The following is a 22,663-nucleotide window of genomic DNA, read 5'->3' as shown; positions in this document are numbered from 1 at the left end:
AGTCACACTAGGGAAAACGTGACCACAGTGGTTTCAGTCTTCAGTGACTTTGGCGCGTCAATAAGAAGGGATAAGGATTCAGCCTGGTATCAGTCTGTGATCAGTTTGCTATTGAATGGAGTCAAACTGACAAGTACATGTAATCTGTTTGTGATAACATGATGACTAACTGTGGTGATACACACAAATTAACATTAGACAGAAAATGACATTTACTGCTTACATTCAGTGTTCAGCCAAAACGTCATAGATGTGAAACTGAACTTCCTTCATAAACAGTGAAAGTTGCTGCAGGATGGTGATTTAGCTGCAAAATTACATAGATACCTGCCTGGGGTGGCTGGAGCTCAGGATATAGAGAAGGTCACCTACTAATCAGAAAATTGGTGGTTCAATCCCGTCTGCTCTAGTCTGCATGCCAAATGTCCTTGGGCAAGATACTAACCCCTAGTTGCTCTCTGATGCATCGATTGGCGTATATATGTTAGATAGAAAGCACTTACATAGGAAAAGCATTGAAAAAACCTTCACCAATCTGTCTGAGAGTGATTGCAGTCAGTCTGAGTCTGACCACAGTGGTTTGGAGACAAGTTTCCTGCCGTAGAATCACTTTGTGATCAAAAGTTGTTACTATAACTATTTCAATGCAAAAAAAAAAAATGGATGCAATCACCAGGAAACCACAGATTTTCCTTGTCGCAAAGAGGTTGCCGTGATATTTTTACTCTAGTGTGAGTGAGCCGTTAAGAAGCTCATAATGACTCACATGGTAAACACTTGTGTGTAGACAATTTACAGGTGTGTGCAAAATGCCTACCAGGTGCAGAGGTTGACTCAGACACCACTAAAGCACTAATCGCACAAGATCAGATGTCAGGAAATGTCTTTGCCATTGTTCCCATGTCGTGAAAATGACAAGAGCGGATACAATGGAAGAGGGTGTTTTTGAGGACTTGCTCATGATTAAAGGAATGACTTTGCTTGATTCCAAGAAGCTCTAGATGTAATTGTTAGGGTCTGTATGGAGGCGGGGAAGTCTGCAGATTGCCAAGATAAGACAGAAGAATTTTGTACGTGTTTAATATGAAATAAACTGAAGAGAGAATATGTTAGAGGAAGATGCAAACAAAAGGAGAGGGATTGAGTGTTTTTGTGAAGTAGAATGTGAGTCAAATCTGACAGCTGTAAAGCTAATTTAACACATGGGTGTCACAGGTTAAATAAGGGTGTTGTCTTTGCTGAAAGGCTCCACATTTACCAGAGAGAAGGAGTGAACAGATCCTCAGACAAAAAGTGAGGTCAGGGGTCAATGGTCTGGTTTAGATCAGGACAGAGATTTGGTATGTGGTTGTCAGAGCGGAGCACTGGAAATAACAAAGGATAAACTGGGCAAAAAAAGAAAAAAACAGGATTCAAGCAGTTCGTTATCACTCTCTCTCCCTTCCTATATGTCCTTATTGCTTTTGTTGAACTGATGAAGGTAAAGTTTAGTCTCTCTGGTTATCTGACCCGGTGAAGTCTGTGTGGATGCAACCCTGCCGTGACAGTGCGGGTGTATTAAATAAGATAGGTATTCATTCAGTGCTTTGACATGTTTTCAGATATTTTACCTTAATGGGCACACCCCGTCTAGAACTTTGTTGTTTTGGCTAAATTGAACTTTAGATAAAGCCTCTGTGACTTTGTTATCCAGTTTGAGGTTAGTTGCCTGCCAGGTTTGGTACAGGCTTGATTCAGAATTGGAGCCAAAACTATCTAAAAGGAGAGACAGACATGTAATAGCAGTATTGGTCATTACCACAGGTTGCATGGGAGTTTCAATGACATCAAGGCATGCATACTTTCTTTTTATGTTGATCCTTTAAACATAAATTTATATCTTTAATTTCCTGTTAAGTGTCAAGCAGTCATGAATTTGAGCCTTGATGCACACAGTTCTTTCCTTCTTATTTGTTTATATATATATTATATTTAAACTATAAACTTAAACTCATTTACTGAAAATGATAGTGAGCTTACTGTATTCAACTCCGCAGTTGGTGTGTGCTGGGGAAAGAGAGTCACATCATGAAAACCAACAAATCTGCAGCAACTATGTGATACTATCATGTTAATACTGACCAAAATCTCTGAGGAACATTCCCAACACCTTGTCCAATTCAATACTATTAAGGTGTACCTAATAAAATGGCTGTGAGTGTATATTATAATCATAACTGAGTCCTTATCCAATCTGTTATACTTGATATACCTGCTTGCATGGTTATGGATATTCAAGCTGGATGAACCTCAGACATTTGTGAGGTTTGTGCGTCAGGAAATGGTGGAAGACTTTTTCTGTTACACTTCATGTATAGTTTTGCAACCAGCTGATGTTATAAAGCTAAAAAGGTTACTTGGTGACTTAGTGTAGAACTCCAGATTTAACTGTAAATAATCTTTTTCCAGTGCTTTTCATTGCTAAGGGGTTTGTGGTGGACGCATTCATCTGATCAGGTCTAACTCCCCTGATGCAAAGCTGTACTACCCCATCATTTTCTCTTGGTCCCCAGCTTGTTTGGTTTTGCCATGCTTGGTTTGTTTATGTTGGTTTTCGCTTTCGCTCTGTAAAATAAACTTATTTTTGGTTGCAATTCATATGTAGTCTCCTCTCTATCCAGCCCTGGGCTGTGCTGTGACAGCAAAACTATAATTAAATTAAGAACTAAGAATTACGACTCTTATGACTCAAATGACAAACAAGGATACTTTTTCAGAAAGTGTGTTATGAAATTATATAACTCAAGAACATATCACAAACAAATTAAGGGGAAGTATTATGTAAAATAGATTTTATGGCTCAAAGCAACAAAAATTACAATCATAGATAAATGTCTGACGGGTTCATACATAACTACATTTGGTCCGACTATTCAAAGCCAAATTGCCAGCTACAGTTAAACTAGGTGTAGATAAAGGCAATGACGACATGAGATCAACACAGCTCTCTTATATGTACATTAAACATAATGCCAGAGCCAGAAGAGATTTAGCTTAGTATTGCATTGAACTGCAATAGTTGAGTTTAACTTTGGTTTTGTCTGCTAGCAGCTTTTTCAGTGTCCGAAAGATAACAGTCCTACTGGGCTCTATTTCTCAATATTTGTCTTGTTTGCTGGTTTACTTATCGCTATACCTCAACTTTAGTATTATTTTATATAAGGTAGCAGCCTTTTCAGGCTTTCTGTCTTGATGATAAAATAAGGTAGCAAGGTTAAGCTAACCTTCCTCTATCCAAAAACTAGAAAAATAAGACACAATAAACTCCTCAACAACTTTTATTCTGTTTTCCATCAGCTAATGCCTTTTTCAGTCTTCCATTCCCTGGGATAGAGTAAGCTGGTGAGGTTAAGCTAACCTTACTTTGTCTAGAAGCTAATGAGTTAATAGCTCCTCTAATTCTCCACAGTTACTTTGTTTGGCGTCTTTGCACACATCTTAGCAAGAATAGTTATAGTCCAATTCACTGAACAGAAACTCAAAAGTAAAACAAAATGAGCAAACAAGACAAATCATCCCAAAGTTGTGTTGCTTTGACTCAGTTCAGACGTCTTGAATTCGATGAATGTTGGAGCTGAATGTTTTAAAATGTATTAAATGAAAGTATTAAAAAAAAACTGTTTTACTCAAGTTTTTTAAGCCACTCCCACTCATATGGAAAGACTAACAGTTTAAGACTGTGTTTATTGGGGAAGTCTGTTGAAACAATTGGAACTTGTGACTTGTGCATTTGTGTGTCTATATTAAGCTTTGCCTCAGGGGAAGAGAGATTGTGTGTAAGTTTATCTCTTGAGTCACTTGCTGACATTATCAGATTCACAGGGATACTCCTTCACTCACTCATTTCTCTGAACATATCAATGATTTAATCAATCGCTAAGAGAAGGAATACTTTCCTGCACAGTCACTCGCGAAAGCAATAGATCCTCTCAATTAAAGAGTCACTCTTTTGAATAAATTGTTAACTGAGTCGACTTTATGTCATTCCATCAGAGAGCGATTCTGAATTTTAGGGGGTTAATTGCATAAGCTTCCCTTAACAAGATGGAACCTATACTTGGATTACATGAGCAAATCCTACAAATACAGTCTGCTTAATTTGTCGGAGTAGACCATATATTGGGGTGAATGATTTAGACGTAAAGGAAGGTAGTGTGCTGAGCGACTGATAAGATACTGTAAAGGAATGTCTGGGATACTGCATAGATGAGGGGAAAGGTTAATTTACCATATGTGCTTGCATAGGAGGAAAAGCTTTGAACAGGAAAATAATATTTTCATTGTGTGATTTCCAACTTTACATAACAAGGATTTGAAAGAGTGGTGCAGGAAAAGCTCACAGAGGGTTACAGCTATACAGCTGAGCATTGTTTAAGTATTAAGGGTGTGATCATTTAGTTATCTGGCACACACAAACGCACATACACACACACACACACACACACACGCACACACACACACACACACACACACACACACACACATACACACATACACACACACACACACAGGTTGATATACTGTATGCCATTTAGCTGACTTTTCTTTCACTCTTTCATTTTCCATCTTACACACACTGTGACATTCCCAGCCGCTGTGTCTCCTTTTCCCGATCGCAGCCCACATTCCCGCTCAGTAATTGCTCCCAGAATGCCTCCGTCTCAGCGCTCCCAGGGAAAGAAAGTTTCAAACTGGATCCTTACTGTGTTACCATGGTGAAGGGAAACAAATTTGGAGAGTTCACTTTGAGAAAGTGCACAGCTCAGGCTGTTATTTTACACCCCCTGTTGGGTACTCATCATGGGCCCGTATATTAGTCTCCTGGTAAATGCCTGGTAGAGATGAAACACCACATTTCACAAGCGCATGCAAGAACACACTGCAGTAGCCAAAGTCCAATTCTTCAGAGCTTTTGCCCCCTGCTCCCCTCTGTGTCTGAGCTGCTGGGCTGCATGTTTTCAGACACAATGGGTTCATTTGAGTGGACGGACACAGGGTGGAAAAAGTTCTCTAAAGAGCTCTCAGTCTCAGTCAAGGATAACAAGAATGAAAAGAAGGGGGAGAGAAAGAATGACCACTGTCTGGTTTCAAAGAATGTTCAAACTGGCCCAGTTTGACTCAGAGATGAATCAGGCATTGACTGAGATGTGTGTGAGGAGCAAGTGTTCCTATTCACAGCTCAGGCTTCTTAATGTGAAGCCAATTACGGACATAGGTTGCGTCCATGCCGGACAACAATGGGTTACCCATCACATAAAAGTACAGTACTGTGCGAAAGCCTTGAACCATCCTCATGTCTTTAGATTTTACTTCCAAGCAGCTAGACCTTGTTTTTTGAGTGGGCTAGAGCAATACTTCAGGATCCCTTTCAAAGTTGTTCTTTGAACTCTGGCTGCTTGTCCTTGTACCTGAACATTTTCAGAGAAATGCTTTTTGTTTGTTAAGCCAATTAGTGCTGGCATATGGTAAAGGGACAGGTTCTCTACTCAAGCCTAGCTTGGCACTCAAAGTGGTTTCCCCATTTGCCTCATTCACCCAAAGCACTTTTTTCTGTGCTTTTTAGCAAACATTCACATGCATTCTTACTCCAGTGGATGCATCAGAGAGCAACCTGGGGTTAATAGCATATTTGGCATGCATACTGGAGCAGAGAGGTATCAAACCACCAACTTTCTGATTAGAAGGTGACCTGCTCTACCTCCTGAGCTACAGCCACCTGATGAAAATCAACCATTCAAGAGTAAAAAGGCACCTCACTCAAAGGAGGGCGCAGCATTGTGGCTGCATACCTTGCTGGTAACTGTAACTCATCTTTAGGCACTTTGTTACTTGCAGCCTATTGCAAACAGAAATCATTTGCTCCCATGGAGTGATGAATCTAAATATGAATAATTTAATCAATTAATTCTTAATATATATGGAAATCAGTAGAGAGGTAGAAGTGTGGGTGTCTACAGCCATCTCTAGGCTCTGTCATGGCTTGGGGCTGCATTCAACCAGTAGTTTTGGGAATACTACCAAAATTGATGGACTTATGAACACATCAAAATGCCATATGGAAAGGGTCTCATTGGCAGCAGGTTCATTTTTCAGCATGATAATGATCCAAACACACTGCCACAGCAATGTCTCAAGTTTGCCTGAGTACCAGCATAGACTACTGGGGTCTTCCCATTGTACAGCTCTTTTAATGTATTATTTGTTTCACTATGTAGCTGTTATACATGTTTCTTTGAGACTGGGCTTATCATCCTTGCAGTTTCCAATCTATTACATGGTCCAAAACACAAACTTAACCTCTGATAGGATCTCTCAAGTGAGTCACCTAAGTGGTGAATTGTGAGTCAGTTCAATCCCCAACCAATCATATACTTAAAAATAGCCCCTGTGACCACAGGATCTATCCAGAGTTTATAAACTTACCCATGGCCACCAGACTGTAAGCTAGTAATCACACTGATGATGGTGTTTTAACCCTATGAGGTCTAGATAGGAGGTGTAACTCTTAAACCCTCAAACCCAGTGCTATCAGAATATGTGAATCTTGGCTGTTGGAAATTGTTTTCTCAAGTCCCCATAATCAGGTTAGAAAAAAACAAATATTGACATTTTCATTTGTCTAAAAAATGCTACACATGTTTTCTTTTACTGAAAGTCTAGCAATGAGCTGAATTATTGCAACTTATTATCATCTGACAGCAAAATACTCAGCATTAGAGCAGAAACTGCCAATTTCTCGGAAACCGCTTCTTTCCATCCAGTCACATGCTTTCAACGGTCAGAAGTCCGTGGAGATTAAATCGTTTCCCTTGATTCCATTGGTCCTGAAATCCTTCATATATCTGTCCCATCTTTTAACGTTTTTTTTGTGGGCTGAATCTATTTCAGGTACAGTGACTCATTCCTCCCATATAATTACCTCTTGGCTCATAGACGATACAGTAAAGCAGGGAAGGAAGCTGCCTTTGGGAAATCCCACTAAAGAGGGGGTATTCCCGTACCAAGGAAACCCTCTAGATCCCCTCCTCTCCGAACTATCGTCACAATGACCATAATGTGCGTCTGGGAACTATTACATCTTCCTGCTTTCCACTCCTTTTTTGCTAGTTTTTCCATCCTTTATTTTTCTGTGCCACCTCGCTGTGTCCATACGTGATTTCAATTCATCCCAGATGAGGAAAATGGGAAAATGTCTTTTCCACGCTCTTCCTCTTGCTGTGGTCTTTGTCAGTTCTGTAATTTACAAGCAAACATTTGCTCACACCACACTCGCACACATAGAGGGACAGTGAGAGGTAAAGTGGGAGCAGTGGAATGAAAGAAAGCTGGAGTGAAAGGCAGGGAGAGTTGATAAATATCGCATATGTTCACGAGCCGCAGTGCACCAGCATGAAAATGAAAAACGGCAATCTCCGGCCTCCTCAGTGCCCCTCGGACCGTCTTAGAGGAATTTGTCTGTCTGGCAGCCACATGTTGGCAGGTCAGAAAGTCAGACCATTTGCTGACCTCTCTCTGGTAGAGCCATGGAAACACTTTGTGGTGCAATAAAATTTGACAGCGCCACTGAATGCAGACTTTTTCAGTGTGACTTGGTAGGAACGCGACGCATTCCTACCAAGGAATGCGTCGCGTGACGACGTCATTTTTTTTCAGTGCGGGAAGACAAACTACGATGATGCCACGGCTCTTTTTAATGTTCTAACTTCCATTCAGTAGGTTGGTGATTTAAATGGCTGGCATTTAGGAGATGAGGGGTGGCATTTCATACTGTATGAACTACAAACAGTAATACAAGGCTTTTCTTAATCCGTTGTCAGGAACAGCATGACAGTGGTTGTGCTGCACAGCATTAGAGATTTAAGGCATTCAAGGGTCTCTCAGAAAAAGTGGGGTGGGGAAATTGGAGTTTGTATCCGGTGCAGAAATTTGAAACTAGTTTGCTGAGCTTGATAACATTCCAACTGGGCTGCCGCTTTTGTTCTTGGTGAATACACACCTGCTAGCTCTATTTCATGGGTCCAGATGTGGTGTAAAACCGACAGCAGCTGCTTATCCTGAAGAAACACTGTGCTTTAACCATGGATGCTCATAAGAATACTGGAAAACATAGCAGGGGCGAAGCAGCACTGGCATTGTTGGTCACATTGTTGGTCACTCCTGCTGTTAGAATATTACTCTCCCTCTCTTGAAGCAGTGTTGTGTATTCACTCAGCACCAGTGAAAGGTGCAGCTAGGCCGCACAGCTGTTCCAACTTTCAGTCACAGTATGAGGTAGTGTAGGATTCCAGCTGTGCCTCTTAGTAGACACAGAACTCCCAGAAGTGCTGCTTTCCCCCACAGACAATCAAATGTCAGATTATGTGTCAAATTATGTAATCAAATGTAAAATACTTATTGGGAGCCCTCAATTGCTTATATAATGCACACAACCATATATATGGATATGGTTGTGTGCGTATTCATGTGTGCACAGTTGTCATGCATAAACATTTTTTCTATGTGTGGATCCTTTTGTGTTTTTTAGTCGCCCGTGTGTCTTCTTATACATGTATCTTGTAGGTGTGGAGTTTGCCTTCTGTGTTGACATTTGACCTGGGAGTGGTGGATGATGACCTAAATGAGTCCAAACACGCAGAAGTCAGCAGAGCTGGAGCCTCCCTCCTTCCTTTCCGTCCTGAAACTGTCTCAGTTCCCTAAACTTTAAACTCTCCCTTTTTTTTTAGGAAGTCTTTCTTTTGGTTGTTCTGTTTTGTCTCTTTTCTTTTACTAACGCCATCCTCTTCCCGTTGTCCTCCTTTATCAGCTATTTGTAATTCTGGCATCATCTTAGTGTTTACTCCCTTTTGCCTTTCACTTGTAAACCATACAGTAAATGCTTCCTTTCCTCCCCATGGCCACCTATCTTCCATCCACCCCCGTGTGTTACTCCCTCGGTTCCTCCCTCATTACCCCGTCTTCATTTCAGTGCAGTATTGTGAGCCGTCTAATAATTTCTTGGCTCTGGTGTGTTTTCTTTTTCTCTCCCTCTGCTTCTTTATCCCTTCCCCTCTGACCTTACAGCCTGGGAGCTGGGCTCGGATCCTGTTCTCCACGCCTGTCTCTCTGACAGGAATGTGCTGTTTGTACATAAACACAACAAAAGGACTGATAAGAACGTGTCTCCACAAGGACAAGGCTTTATGACTTCTAACACAACACTGTTGGGGCATCTGGGAGACGGGAATACTCATTAAATTCTCAGTTTGGTTCAGGGGAATTCCTGAACAAAAATCTCAAACAAAAAGGTTTTAGTACATAAAAATGCAGAAACAGATAGTGAGTAAATTAAAGCTTTGTTTCCACTGAATGCTAATCACATTGCAATATCTGGGATGCTTATCAAATGATTACTTGGGGGGAAAAAAGCCAGATTTCCTTTTTTTCAACATAATTTTCCAAACTTTAACTAGCACATTATGTGATTTTATATATATTGTATCATCAAGGTAACGTGAGTGAAGACACCATATTTAAGACTTTCTTTTGCTGTGTTTGGATAGAAACCTGGCAGCTATCACAAATGTATTGCTTGTTGCAAAAAAATAACAGTGCTACTCTGAAATGTAAGCAGTGAGCAATCAGTATCAAATGATGACATAGTTACAGTAAATCACCCAACAGCAGCAAACTCCTTAAAAAAAAAAAGACTTCTAATATCAGGTCACTGCAGTTTTTTGTGATGACTGGTGTTTTTGCATGTGGTTAGTGGTTTAAAGACTCCTGGTTTGACTCCAAATACCAGTAATGTGATTATGAGTGATTGTTCAGGTGTGACATTATGTGAAAGTTATTTGGTTTTTCATTTTCCTCATGCACACTTTGAAGATTAGACAAACAGCCCTTACCCGTCAATGATTGACCAGAGCGACTGAGCAGTTACTGCTTAGTCATAGCCAAATGGGACGGGTGGGGACGTGCCGGTCTCCATGGAAATAGGACGTAGCAGGTGATTCATTGACAAAAATGGACAAGCTGTCAGCTTCTGTCCAAAATAGGAAATGTTGCTACCTGCTGCAAACATACCGCCTATTCTCTCGTAGATAGACTTAACATCCCCAGGATCTCATTCCCCCAGTGCTCAAATCTCCCCATTACTGCATTACATAACTGTCTGAATGCATGCAAATACACACAGCTGGGCCACACAATAGCTGCTCTTTCTTTTACCGCTATGCTGAATCTAACAGGGCATTACCATATAGGCTACGTGGTGGATGAATGTCTGCTTTTGATGTGCAGACATGCCGGTTTATTGAACTTTTTACTTTTTGTTTTTCAAAGCACCAGATGGGGCAGAAGGGGGCAGTGTGGTGCAGGTGTTTGCTGCACAGGTAGATGCTGCAGGTTAAGAATCAGGTGAGGGACATGACTGTCTACCCTACTTTGATCTTTCCTCGCCTTTGCTTCCCTCTCCTCAGTGTGGCTTTTCTGCCCTTGACTGTCTAATGTTTGCCTTCACTCCTTGTGTGTATGGGGGCTTTTCTGTGTGTGTGTGTGTGTGTGTGTGTGTGTGTGTGTGTGTGTGTGTGTGTGTGTGTGTGTGAACGTGTGTGTGTGTGAACGTGTGTGTGTGTGTGTGTGTGTGTGTGTGTGTGTGTGTGTGAGAGAGAGAGAGAGAGACAAAGAGACAGACATCCAGTGGAGAACAGAAACTACATCTGTGGGAAATTGAAAGTGTGGGCGTGTGTAAGTGTGTGGCTGTCAGGAATTGGCATTCTTATCAGCACCAGGGGAGCAAGCAACATTAAAGGTGTTGTGACTGGTTTCCAAAACAATGCCTCATAGAGAAAATAAACTTTGGAATACCACATGCCGACTTTTAAAAAGCCCAACTGCTATCGCAATGCAGCATACTGAGTACGTAGGAAATAACAGGTCTGGCGTACCCCTCCCTGTTCCATTATAGCTGACTCTGCTACCTTTACCTCACTTTGCTTGAAGCTTTTGGGAAATCTTTTACAACTCTTTGTCAAGCACTTCTACTTCTTCTTCTTTCTGCTTTTTCTTTAGTTCTTTTCTCTTCACTGTGTCCAGTTACAGTAAACGCTTCATCTTTTGCAGTCAGCAGCAATTTCTCCCCATCTGATCTCTGTGTATTTTCCCTGAAGCAATACTCTGCTGCTTAACCCGTTTACCTGGTTCACATTTTTCTTTGAAACTAAAAGTGAGCTGAACTTTCTGTGCCTAGAAAGGGAAGTAGACTCAGCAGATCTATGAGGTGTTTTGCGGCACAGCGTGGACAAAAAACAGGAGTGTGATAAATTGTTAGAAGGAGATTGGTCGAAGGAGATGGAGGTAATATTTTAATTTAATGGGTTTATTAGCCCCATAGAGTCCACATCTCTGATGTAAGATTTTTTTTCTCGCAATTGTAGAATCACAAATCCACACACTGTATTTAAAATATGGACATATATCAAATGAGCTTAAACGTGACTCTGCACGTTTAAGTTTTTTTTTTCCAGCTGAAAGTTACCATAGTTGAACAAGAAGGTGGATTTCTAATTTGTCAGCTAATGCTAGGAAGCTTGGTTAGCAAGCTACATCTATAAACTGTACAACTGCAACACACAAGTTAGGTGACGGGTTAGAGTTTCACTCACTAAAACTGAAGCACAAACTTACTGGATGGCCTCTTCTGACAATAGGTGACATCATATTTCGGATAGTTCTTTAAAACTTCTCTGAAATGCACCATCCCAACAAATACAGTGGTCTCTGTAGCGCAATTGGTTAGCGCGTTTGGCTGTTAACCGAAAGGTTGGTGGTTCGAGCCCACCCAGGGACGGTCTGTTTTGCAGCTGGATAGTGTAGTGGTGGGACTACACACCTTCGGAGCGGGAGTCACAAGTTTGATTCCCACCCGGTATCCAGTAAGTGTTGGCCAAACCCCCTATGCTAAAAAAAAAAAAAAAGCCCTCCAATGGCGCGGTTATGTCTGCAGTTCGGACACAAGCATTTCACTACATGTTCAATATATGTTGTATGGTGTATGTGACAAATAAAATTTGTACTTAACATGGTAGAGATCTTTGATTCAATGACTCAGAATAGCAGAGGGGCCGCATACTCCCACTATTTTCAACCAATGACTTCAGACTGTCATATAAGGGTACTAAATACTAGCGTAACAATTGTGATCAAACCTTGCAATCAGTAAGTGTCACAACCCTGTCAGAATTCATGCAGATGCTCCCAGACTTCCACACTCATCTGTTCCTGAAGCAGGTCTGTAACCAGCCATCTTTGCTGTACAAAGAAAAGAAAAGACAAAAAAAAAAACCCCACAAGCATTAAATTACACAGGGTACCTGCAGTTTATATAATACTGGTTGAAGAATGTTCCTGCAGGCAAAGATCCTCCTGAAAAAAAAAATCAGTGATGCAAGTTAAATGCCTATCCATCACTCAATACCCTCAGGGAGGCATTGGAGAGTCACAGAATCATTTTACAGCAGGGTAGCAAACCTGAACTCCAGCTAGAGTCATGAAAACTACATTACATTTCAATTCAAATTTAAATTTGTCAGCTCACACTAACATGCTTATTCTCCTTTGAGGTGCTATTGCCAAGCTTGGACCACTTTCAGGGTCCTGTTCTCTCACTTTTTAGGACCCGCTCATGATTTCAGCTTGCTCCAAATGCACACATTATGTTTTGTGTCTAGGTTCATCGTTAGTGATTAGTCTCATCCAAATAATAAGACATCTGAGGGAGAAAAAAAACAGAAAAATACATTTGAATTGTGGCAAACGCCACCAAGCACACATTAAGTGAAAGAAGTTTTGTGGCCACACCCACACAGCAGTTGCTCCTTCCCTGCCTATTAGTCTGTGACTTTATTGTCTGCAGAAAAAAAGACAGTGGATGAGATCCAAGTGCAAGTTAAAATGGGACTTCTAGGGTAAGAATGAATACACCGATTAAATAAAAACCGCAGTCAACACTGGAGGGGGTCCAGAGGTGCACAACTAGTTAACTAAGAAGTGAACAAGTGAAGAAGTGAAACTTCGGTAAAGTTTCTGCTTCTAATAACAAGATCAAGAAATGATTTTTCCATCACACTTACTGTTGTGAAAGGTTGTAAGATCCCCCAACCTTTACTATTTACAACCAATGTGGGGATCTAGTATAAAGAATACACAAAGGAGCTGGAGTTTGCATCTATTTTCATGAGCCAACTGGCTAATGCTAAAGCTAAAAAGGCTAAATGTATATTATATATGTTTGTTTGTGTGTGTGCGCATGTGTCCCAAAATAAGAGATGACTCACTACTTACGCAATAGAATAAATAGTAGGAATAGTATCCATGGTATGAATATGGCTTTTTATGGCCGGTGAACAGAAGAATTATCACCTGCAGCGCTAAATATGGATTCACCAGCTTTTGGTATACTGATGCTTTTGACTTTGCTACATTAAAAACCAGCAAGTATTAAAATGCAGTAGAAACTGTCCAATATGGCTCTATTTATTTGAATATTTTTCAACTTTCTGTCATTTTCTTACCTTGGCTACTGAGCATGTATCTTGACATTTGTTAGCCATACTGCTTTTATTTGAATTAATACAAACCTCGCTATAAAAGTCTCACAACTGGAATCCGAAAAAGATCCGATTTTGAGCTATTTTACAGTCATGGTGTTGATGGTTGCCAAACACCATTGCAACAGTCATGTTTAGTTTATGTATACGTCACCTTAACAAACGCTAATATTTTTTCAGATAAGGCTGAAATGCAAAGTTGTGAAATGCGCTTTTGTGTTATCATGTCAGGCCAGGTGTAGACCCATATCAATAATTTACACTGTCAGTGGAAGGATCACAATGGGTATTGAAGCATCAGCAGTTGTCATGTGACTGTGTACACAGAGCCTCACAAACCCTCTGACACACAGAAGTGCGCGCACACACACACACACTGTTTATCTTTTCATCGCTGCATAGTCCTTATTATTTTTGTAGATGGGATGATTACTTATGTCAGTAACTTGAAATCTAACAAATGCAAGCGAGACTGTGCAAATCAGCTGCTGATTTCAAGGCCTGGATGGAGACTCATGAAGGTTACATAATTCTATTACACAACTAATCCAGCCTCTTGTGTGGCCCTTCAAACTCTTAGCTGCGTGCACTGATGCTGACTCTAAACAAAATTCCACTCCCCTTCCTTCACGTCACTCAACTTGGTATCAGGAAATCTGAACCATGAATACGGTGTGTTGCACATCTTTGGTATACAAGATAGCACAGATAGGATAGAAGTATCATCAAAGCGCTGAGCGCTGATACTAATACAAAGTCTTCCTCTCACATCAGTAAGCTCACAGGAACTTGTTTATTTCTTCAGACATTACAGTTAGTTTTCCATCAGACTGGGCCCAGTAAGAAAACACTGGCCAAGAGTTGCTTAGCAGAAATCAACACCACAAAAAATATAACGATTTATTAGTTTCTAATACTTTAAAACATAGTTTTGCTTCTAAAACCAAACAAACAGGGATTTCATCTGTCTGACACAAACATAAATATTGAACGAGCGTTCTTATTCAGCGTTCATCATTTGTCTTTGTTTCCTGTCTAGTGTTTGAGTTTTGTGTCCCTGAGTTTCCGTGTTTTTGTCTCCTTCTGTTTTGTCTGCGTGTCCGTTTCCCTGACTTCCCTGTTTTGGCTTTACATTTATTTTGGTACTGACTTTATTCATTTACCTCAGCTGTTTGTATGTCCACTGGTTTTCCTGTTTTGTGCGTGTCTGCCTCACCAAGTTCACCTAATTTCGCTCTTTTTCAGTTGTCATTTATTTCCCCTTCTGTTCATTTTGTTCATGCTTACGTATCCCTTTTGCATCATTGTTTTGTTTCAGCGTTACACTGTGTGTATTTCCCGTCTATATGCTGTCGTTTGTGCTGGTTGGTTCTGGCTGTCTTGACATGTATAAGAGCAGTGAGACATCACTCACTTCACTTCTCCACTAACTTTATTCTGACTGCACTGATGATAATAAAAATGTGGGAGCTTACCTGGTAACTCTGAGGAGCCTTAAATCGTGATATTTTTTACTTGTAAAATAATAAGAGCATTAACTGCTTTTAAAGTTTTGTAACAAAAACATTTAATAATGGACCAGATTGTTGGCGGTGTCTTTTTCTTGGCTGTAAATCTTCGAAGACTCTTTTGTTATTTGAAATTTCTGCCTCAACACTGATCCAGTTAACAAAGGTATCCAGTGCTACATCACACCTGAAAACTGAATCAAATGTGCTGTGATGGACAACATGATCACTCCCCAGACATGAACCCACAGTAAATTTAGTTTGAAATCAACAGTGTGACACAAGAGGGAGTTTTGGTCTGTGATATTGTGTTATTTATTTAATTATTATAGGCAATAACTACTGTAAAAATCTAATGGAAATTGTAGAAACCACATTTTGTGCCATCACAAGTCTTCAAGAGAGCAAAGGGAAAATCATTTCTCTGACTCTCAATATTCACATGCACAAGCACAGGAGCTGTCCTTGTTAGCACAGACTTTTAGGTCTTTAAGGCTAATTTAAATGTTAATGCTTAACTTAACATAACAGTGTCATGAACATGAAGTCACTTAAACTAATTTCTGTTCAGGTCACGCCCCTAACCCTAGGACCCACAAAATGAAGTCTTACATCAGGACTGTATGGTCCCCATAAAGGTTAACATGTCCCAACAGGGTTTCTAGAAAAGGTCCCAAAAACATGCGCAGCCACATATTTTCTGTAGCTGGTAATTCAATGTTGACACAGTTCATGCAGAATAGCAACAAACCTAAATGTGTGGGTGTGTCTAATTTCAGCCAGTGTGACCAGATGTGGCAGGTTATACACGCAGACCTCGACTAACTGGGCGGAGAAGAGGACAACATTGCTTTCTTGTATTAGTCTGGTCAAGCACTGTTGTGTGTGTGTGTGCATGTGGCCTTAGGTGCATGCATGCTTGAGTGTGGGATTTGCACATGTGAAGTTAAAAGAATGGGACTGACTTCAAAGACAGTTTGCTTGTTGTAACAAACTGACATCCCCTAACACTATGTGCTCTCTAGCACATCGTACAGACCACTCCCTGACAGCCACTCTCATTGTGGGTCAGGCCACTCATGATTCACTCCACATGTCTGAGTAAATAAGTAACTAAGTAATCGAACCAGGTGTGGTAGCTCATATTTATGTAATAACTGACAAAACATAATATGAAAAAAACAATAATAACCAGGACAATAGAATCAATTACAAGAGTAACAGACTGTCGTTGGTGCTTTTGTTTGATTATTAAAGGCAGAATCCGCTAATAAAACCTGACAAATCCTAATTTGTCAGTGACATAAACTTGTTTAATCACCTAAAATCTCACTTTATGTTGTGCAATTATGACATGAATGCACTCCACCAACACAGGCCTTCAAGGGCAAATACATTCTATAGTAACCATTGTCCTTAATGTAAATATGTAAGAAAAAAAATTGTGTATGTTTCTGTTCTGTGTCCTGTGTACTGCTTGTTTGTATATGTGTCTTTCTGGCTGCTGTTACAACCAAATTTCCCCTTGTGGGACAATTAAAGGATTATTCTATTCTATTCTAGAGATCCCAAAAAACAGTTTTCAAAGGTACCTGTGCTTTTTTGTCTGAAGCTTTGACCCTGCAGGCAGAAAGTTAATTTGGCAAGTCCCTTCAGGATAAAGCACCTCCTTTTCAGCAAGCTTCTCAGAGCAGGATTATGGGTTGCAGACGGAAGACAAGTGAGGAATTGGACACCTCACATTCTTCCCCGAAACCCATAAATCAGGCTCTTCCTCCACACTGACGGTCTTGTTTGGCTCAGACTCGCTTTTTTTCTATCACACTTTTACTTTATTCCACTCCCAGTGCTTATCCCATAATCCCATGCTTGTATTATCCACCTCACTGTTTGCATGAGAGACAGTTTGTGACGTGCTTAGTGCTCGCTCTCTCTGCCTACCACACTTCCTATTCTGCTGCTCTCTTTTAACTACGTTCTGCTTGTGGCACTCTGTGGCAGCCCCTTTGCTTCAAACGGAAAAAAAATCCAGCATTTTGACACAGCCCCCCACCCCCGCCGCCCATGCGACCCCTACTTTGCAGAGTGGTAGACGTGACGATTGAAACCACTTTCATATCTGTGGTAAATATGGAGGGAGATATGGAGGAGTGCTTACTTTAAGCCAAAGATTAAACCAACTAGGATTGCTTTTTTAAAAATTCTTACCAATGTAAAAGGAAGTGTGAATTAAATAAAATGTGATTAAATGTCTGCACATTCATTAGGACTGCAACAGATGGGCATTCCTGATGTTGCATCCCCAACGCAGTTATTCTGTTTTTCACATGAAGTCTTTCAGAGGTAGGGTGTATAACCCTAAATGTCCAGTTACACCTTTAATTCTATTTGTTCCCAAGCTAACAACAACATGCTATTTTAAAATGACTATACTTCACTTTTAAAATGACTATACTTTGCTTGACCTTGGTGGAAGGCAGTTGTTTCTTCTAGTACTTGTTATCTCAGAAAGCTTGTCTTTCCACCTTCCATCCCCATCACTCACCAGCGTCTTGTTGCCATACCAATCTCTCCTGTCGTTCTGCAAATCGCCTTCCTTTCCTTATCTGCACTCCTTCACCCTTCAGCAGTAACTCCCTTCCATTCCTGGCGACATTTATGCCCATTTCTTGTCTTCCTTTGCTCCATTTGCCCATTTTGCTGCATTCCGATCCTCTGCCATCATACCTGCCTTTCACACGGGCAAGTTCCCCTCTCTGCAGTAAACCAAATTTTGAACAAAGACTCTTTGGTGCCTCTTTGGGCTCCTTGTATGCTGTTCCCAGCTACTGCACAGAGAGGTAGAGTGTAAACAGTGAACTGAATTGCCAGTAAACTTGGTTTATTTGCATATTTGGGAGAATTTTGGAGCACTCTCATTTATCTTACCGTGTCCATTCTAACGTTTAGATTTAGTTTGGGGGCTCACTTTAATTGGTGCATAAGCCCACTGCCAAAGTGTGCAAACATTGGTGCAGAGGGCAGGCTCAGAACATTATCCGTTCCACATATAATAGCCCTTTATGAGTCATTCGTGGTCAGGACAGGAAGCACAGATGCAGATTTGAGGCTTAGATTTGGAGATGTTCACTTGATTTTTTTTCCCTGCCACTTCATTTTTCTCTTCCTCACCAAAAAGTAGCCATGAGGGAGTGAGTCACGTAAGCTTTATTTCCCTTCCGTGAGTGCCTGCTGTTTAACTGCGCCATTGTGTTTCTCTTTTATTGTTCTCCGCTCATCGTGCCAACGTACAATTTGGCTTACTTTGGAAGGTGTTAAAAGTGTAATTGCATAACCACATTTCAGGTTATGTTTTTGGAGATGAATGCTGCACGTTTTTTAATGCCTGGGAAAGTGCCGGCAGTGTTTTGCAAATACTGACTGAATTCCGATGTTTGAATGATAATTCGGGATCATAGAGGGTAAAGAAATCGTTCAACTCTTTGCAGTGAACACCTCAAAGGCCTAACGCTTACTGTTTGAGACAGCTACTGCTGCACACACAGATTGCCGGTGTTCATCTTCTTACTATACCTATGACAAAGTGACACACCTTAGCATGAGGACAATAACTGTCGGATTACCATTCTCCCCTCTATTTATGTCGCGGATCGCCTTTATTATATCAGGCGGTATATATTATGTATCACAAAGTGAATTCAAATAACCTGTTAAATGTCCGATTTTCCAGCTTTCACTTGGAAAAGTCTTTAGCTTTCCATACAGTCATGTTAAATTCCTCACACTGCATCAAGCAAACACAATCGTCCTCAGAGTTATGCAATAGTTATGTTTTGGACCGAATTATTTGCTGCTGACTTTGAAGCACATACCTGAAATAAAGCCTCACTCTCTGTTTCCCCTGAATGCCCCTCTGCAGCTTTGTGCTTTTATGGTGAACAGACTCTGAGCTCTCCTTGACCTTTTTGTCATGTTTTTTCTCTTTTAGCTGTTATCTGCTCTGTCAGGGAGGAGCGCCTGTCAGAAAGAATGCCTCAGCAACCTGATACTCAATCTTTGTAGTTTTAGAAGACTGCACATCCACACTGTCACAATCGAGCATCTTGCCTTTTTTTTCCCCATGGATCATCACAGGCCCACTCTACATTCCTTTGCAATCTTAACCACAGGAAAATTTCACAGAGTCAGCACTTGCATCTTTTTTATAGCATTTTTAGCTTTAGATGTTTTCTATTTGCTGTTTGAAGTTTTTTTTTTTAGCTTTTTAATCCAGGATCAGTCTTACTCTTTTAAGCATACTTAATCATAATTTGGAGCTGGCTTTTATTCACAAATTGAGCCTTTACTGAGCTCGTTACTTTTATATTCCTGCTCAAGGTCACCGCTGGTCTTTGTATAAATCTTAATATCTGTTTTATTTTTCTTCCTGTTAGCTACACCAACCCTTCCATTTACATTATGAATCTATGTATTTTAGATTATGTATTTTGCAAAATACAATTACAAAAACATATAAACTAGTAGTCTCATCTGTACAGATCATATTTAATAGCACTGGCTTAGATATTTTTTTTTTATTAATGAACTGTTTATAGAGATACATAAAGAACACTATCATAACAGTAGAAAGTCAACCAAACAGCTGACAGTACCTTTTTTTGCAAACTCTTGATTTAGTTACAGTGTTACAGTGTATTAGTAAGTCATAATCCAAACATTATGTGTCCAGTGTTTGTGGCTTTGTGACTGTAGTAAAGTTGTGTATTGTATGTAGGTAACTTTTAGGAATTTACAAAGGAAGGTAAAAGAAAACAGAAACATTTCAGGCTAGTCTTTCCTCTTAGATTAGTTTAATGACAGCTAAACAAATAAAAGCTGATTTAATTAAGCCTAAAAAGTAGCCATTGTCTCAAACTGGCAAAAAAGAAGCCTAATTGAACAATATTGTTAAAGTAGCGTTTGATAACAATATTGTGCTACAAATAATGAGAAGTGTGAGGATGTCCTTTGTTTCACTTTTCTAAGGAAAAACTCATGACCAGCCGTTACAGACTGCAGGTCTGCAGTCTGTAAGCTCTTCAGGCCTTTTTTAGTTTGAAAAAAGTATTCAGTTACTTTTAATTTGATTCAATTTGTGGCAAATATTTTGTACTTTAGACAGCTTTGTGTGGTGGATAAATGTAGCCTATCTGACTCGTGTCTGTTAGACTGATCTAATCACGATCCAGCTTCTCATACTGGCAGACAACCTAGTGCCTACTTTAAAGCTTCTACACTTTGCAAATGCTGGAAATGCATGCCACATGCATAATTAGAGAAATGAGCATTTTTTTGACAGACTATGTGTTGATTAGGAAATAAATGTCCTAATTTTGGTTAAAATCAGGGCATTTCAATGGAGGTGACGGTGCCTTTTATGCTCTCAGCAATCTCCTTCATTAGTATAATGCAAAGTACAAAAGATAAGACACGGTCAAATTGTTTTGTAACTCCTTTCTCACCCATGCCATCCACATTAGGTGGCCTTGATTTGGTCTTTAAACCTAAATTACCCACATTACACAGCGTGAAGAGGGCCTCAATCAGCAGCCAAACATTAGAGTAGGCTCAGGTTAAACAGTGCAATCACGTTGAGGATATCATACACTTTGTTGTGTGTTTAAACACAGGCACAGACACACCCAGCTGCCTAGTTTAAGGCCAAAGCAAACAAGGACTGAAGCTGCACACACACACACACACACACACACACACACACACACACACACACACACACACACACACACACACATATATATATACACATGTATATGTATATATGTGTGTGTGTGTGTGTGTGTGTGTGTGTGCAGCTTTTTTTTCTTTTAGAAAACAATCAAAATAAACAAAATGGTTTATTTAATGACAGAAGAAGGGATAGAAAGTAAGACAAGTAAGACAAGAAAAGGCACGCCTGAAAACCCCGACTCTGACATGTTACGTATGTTTTCATGTTTCCCACTAATACACCCATTCGCCTGTGACAGACCCACCCAGTTAATCCAACCTCACATAAAAGTAAGTGAAAAAAAATCCACTGAACCTGAGCTCACCAACCTAGTGAAGGCTGCCTGGAGAGTAATGTTACACAAAATCCTTGGCTGTTACCGGTACATCCTTGTCTCACACAACTTGTTCTGACGCTAATCCCTTTCTTTGTACTAAACAGGCTGTTTGTAATTAAACTGCATTCTTGCTTGTTGCGTATTAATGAAGGCTCAAGGAACGGATTTATGTGATGCAGATAATTCTTGCTGAGATTCACTTTACTACTTAACATTAAATTTGAATTTTGGATGGTTTTTTGTTTTGCATTGGGGACAGGCAACACAGAGCTACTGTAGGTGATCACATGGACTTGCTGGAGTGACTCACAGTCACACTGTTGTAAATATTAGACTTAAGGAAGCGATAAATCAATGAAGCCAGCAGGATGAAACATAAGACAAAGGACACGGATAATGGTTTAACCATTCCTCTGTGGTTTTTTGTTCGAAAGTGAATATACTGGCATTTATCACGCGATGGGTTGCGAGACGGAAGTGAAAGAGGTGGAGCTAAAGTAGGTGAAGAGGAAGACGTTTCACTCCTTGTGTGTTGCTACGGTCTCCCTAGAAACACACTGTAGCGACTCGATTCCTTTTTTATCTGCGTTTTGACAGCTGCAGATAGCGACCGATATATATGTAACTGTGACATGTCATAAACTAGCAATCTTTCAGATGCGCTCTGTATGAGTGAGGGTGTTCCTTTAAGGGCATTTCTGAGGAGGATGGTAGTATAGTTTGTGTAACTGTTTATGCAACATGGCAACTTTAAATCAGGAAATGATATTGAGGTCAGGTTGCTTTTTGCACGAAATTACTGAGTATAGTGCAACATCAAACAAGATGAGTCATTCGCACGCTTTTAGACTGCCGTAGAAAAGAAGTAGTCACAAGAATCCGAAAGAGGGCTGGTTTCTCCGAGCCCCCTCGGTACTGGACTAAAAACTTACCAACACACAGTAACATCTGGCTTTTGCCGTCAGTGATAAAGTGTACAGTCAACATTCATTCCTCAAATAACTCTGCTGGAGATCATGGGTAGTCATTAAATCCAGCTCCAACTGGCACTGATGGAAACATGATACCCGGCTGGCTTGGAAGCACATTATTTTTGTTCATTAGTGTTGCATCGAACTACTCCAACTTGTACTCACTCTTCTCATATGTGAACACGCATTCCTGTTCTTCCATCCATAGGTTTCACCAAACCTCTAAAACATTTTGTCATTTTGCTGTGACATGAGGATGAGCTACAGTTGGAGTTTTATCAGCCTGATAAATACCACTTGTTGGGGTAAGTGTCATTTATCGCTACCAGGCTCTAATACCCTTTGCTGAGAATTCCCACAGGAGCCCAAAACAGTCTCTTTTCCAGGCTTGACGCCAATGTTTTTCCTGTTACTTTTCTTTTCCACGCTCATTTTCAGCACCCCTGAGCCTTTTT

The 22,663-nt window shown here is 40.3% G+C and overlaps 1 non-coding gene across 1 annotated transcript; it reads left to right on the top strand.

Moving 5' to 3' along the window:
• The first annotated feature begins 11,792 nt into the window (after positions 1-11,792).
• On the top strand, positions 11,793-11,866 carry trnan-guu (transfer RNA asparagine (anticodon GUU)). Its single transcript has one exon. It is a non-coding gene; the product is annotated as a tRNA-Asn (tRNA).
• The last annotated feature ends 10,797 nt before the right edge of the window (positions 11,867-22,663 follow it).

This window comes from Pelmatolapia mariae, linkage group LG20, assembly GCF_036321145.2.
Source record: "Pelmatolapia mariae isolate MD_Pm_ZW linkage group LG20, Pm_UMD_F_2, whole genome shotgun sequence".
NCBI classification, from domain to species: domain Eukaryota; kingdom Metazoa; phylum Chordata; class Actinopteri; order Cichliformes; family Cichlidae; genus Pelmatolapia; species Pelmatolapia mariae.
The sequence above is the reverse complement of the archived record's forward strand: the minus strand, read 5'-3'. Positions and strand labels throughout refer to the sequence as shown.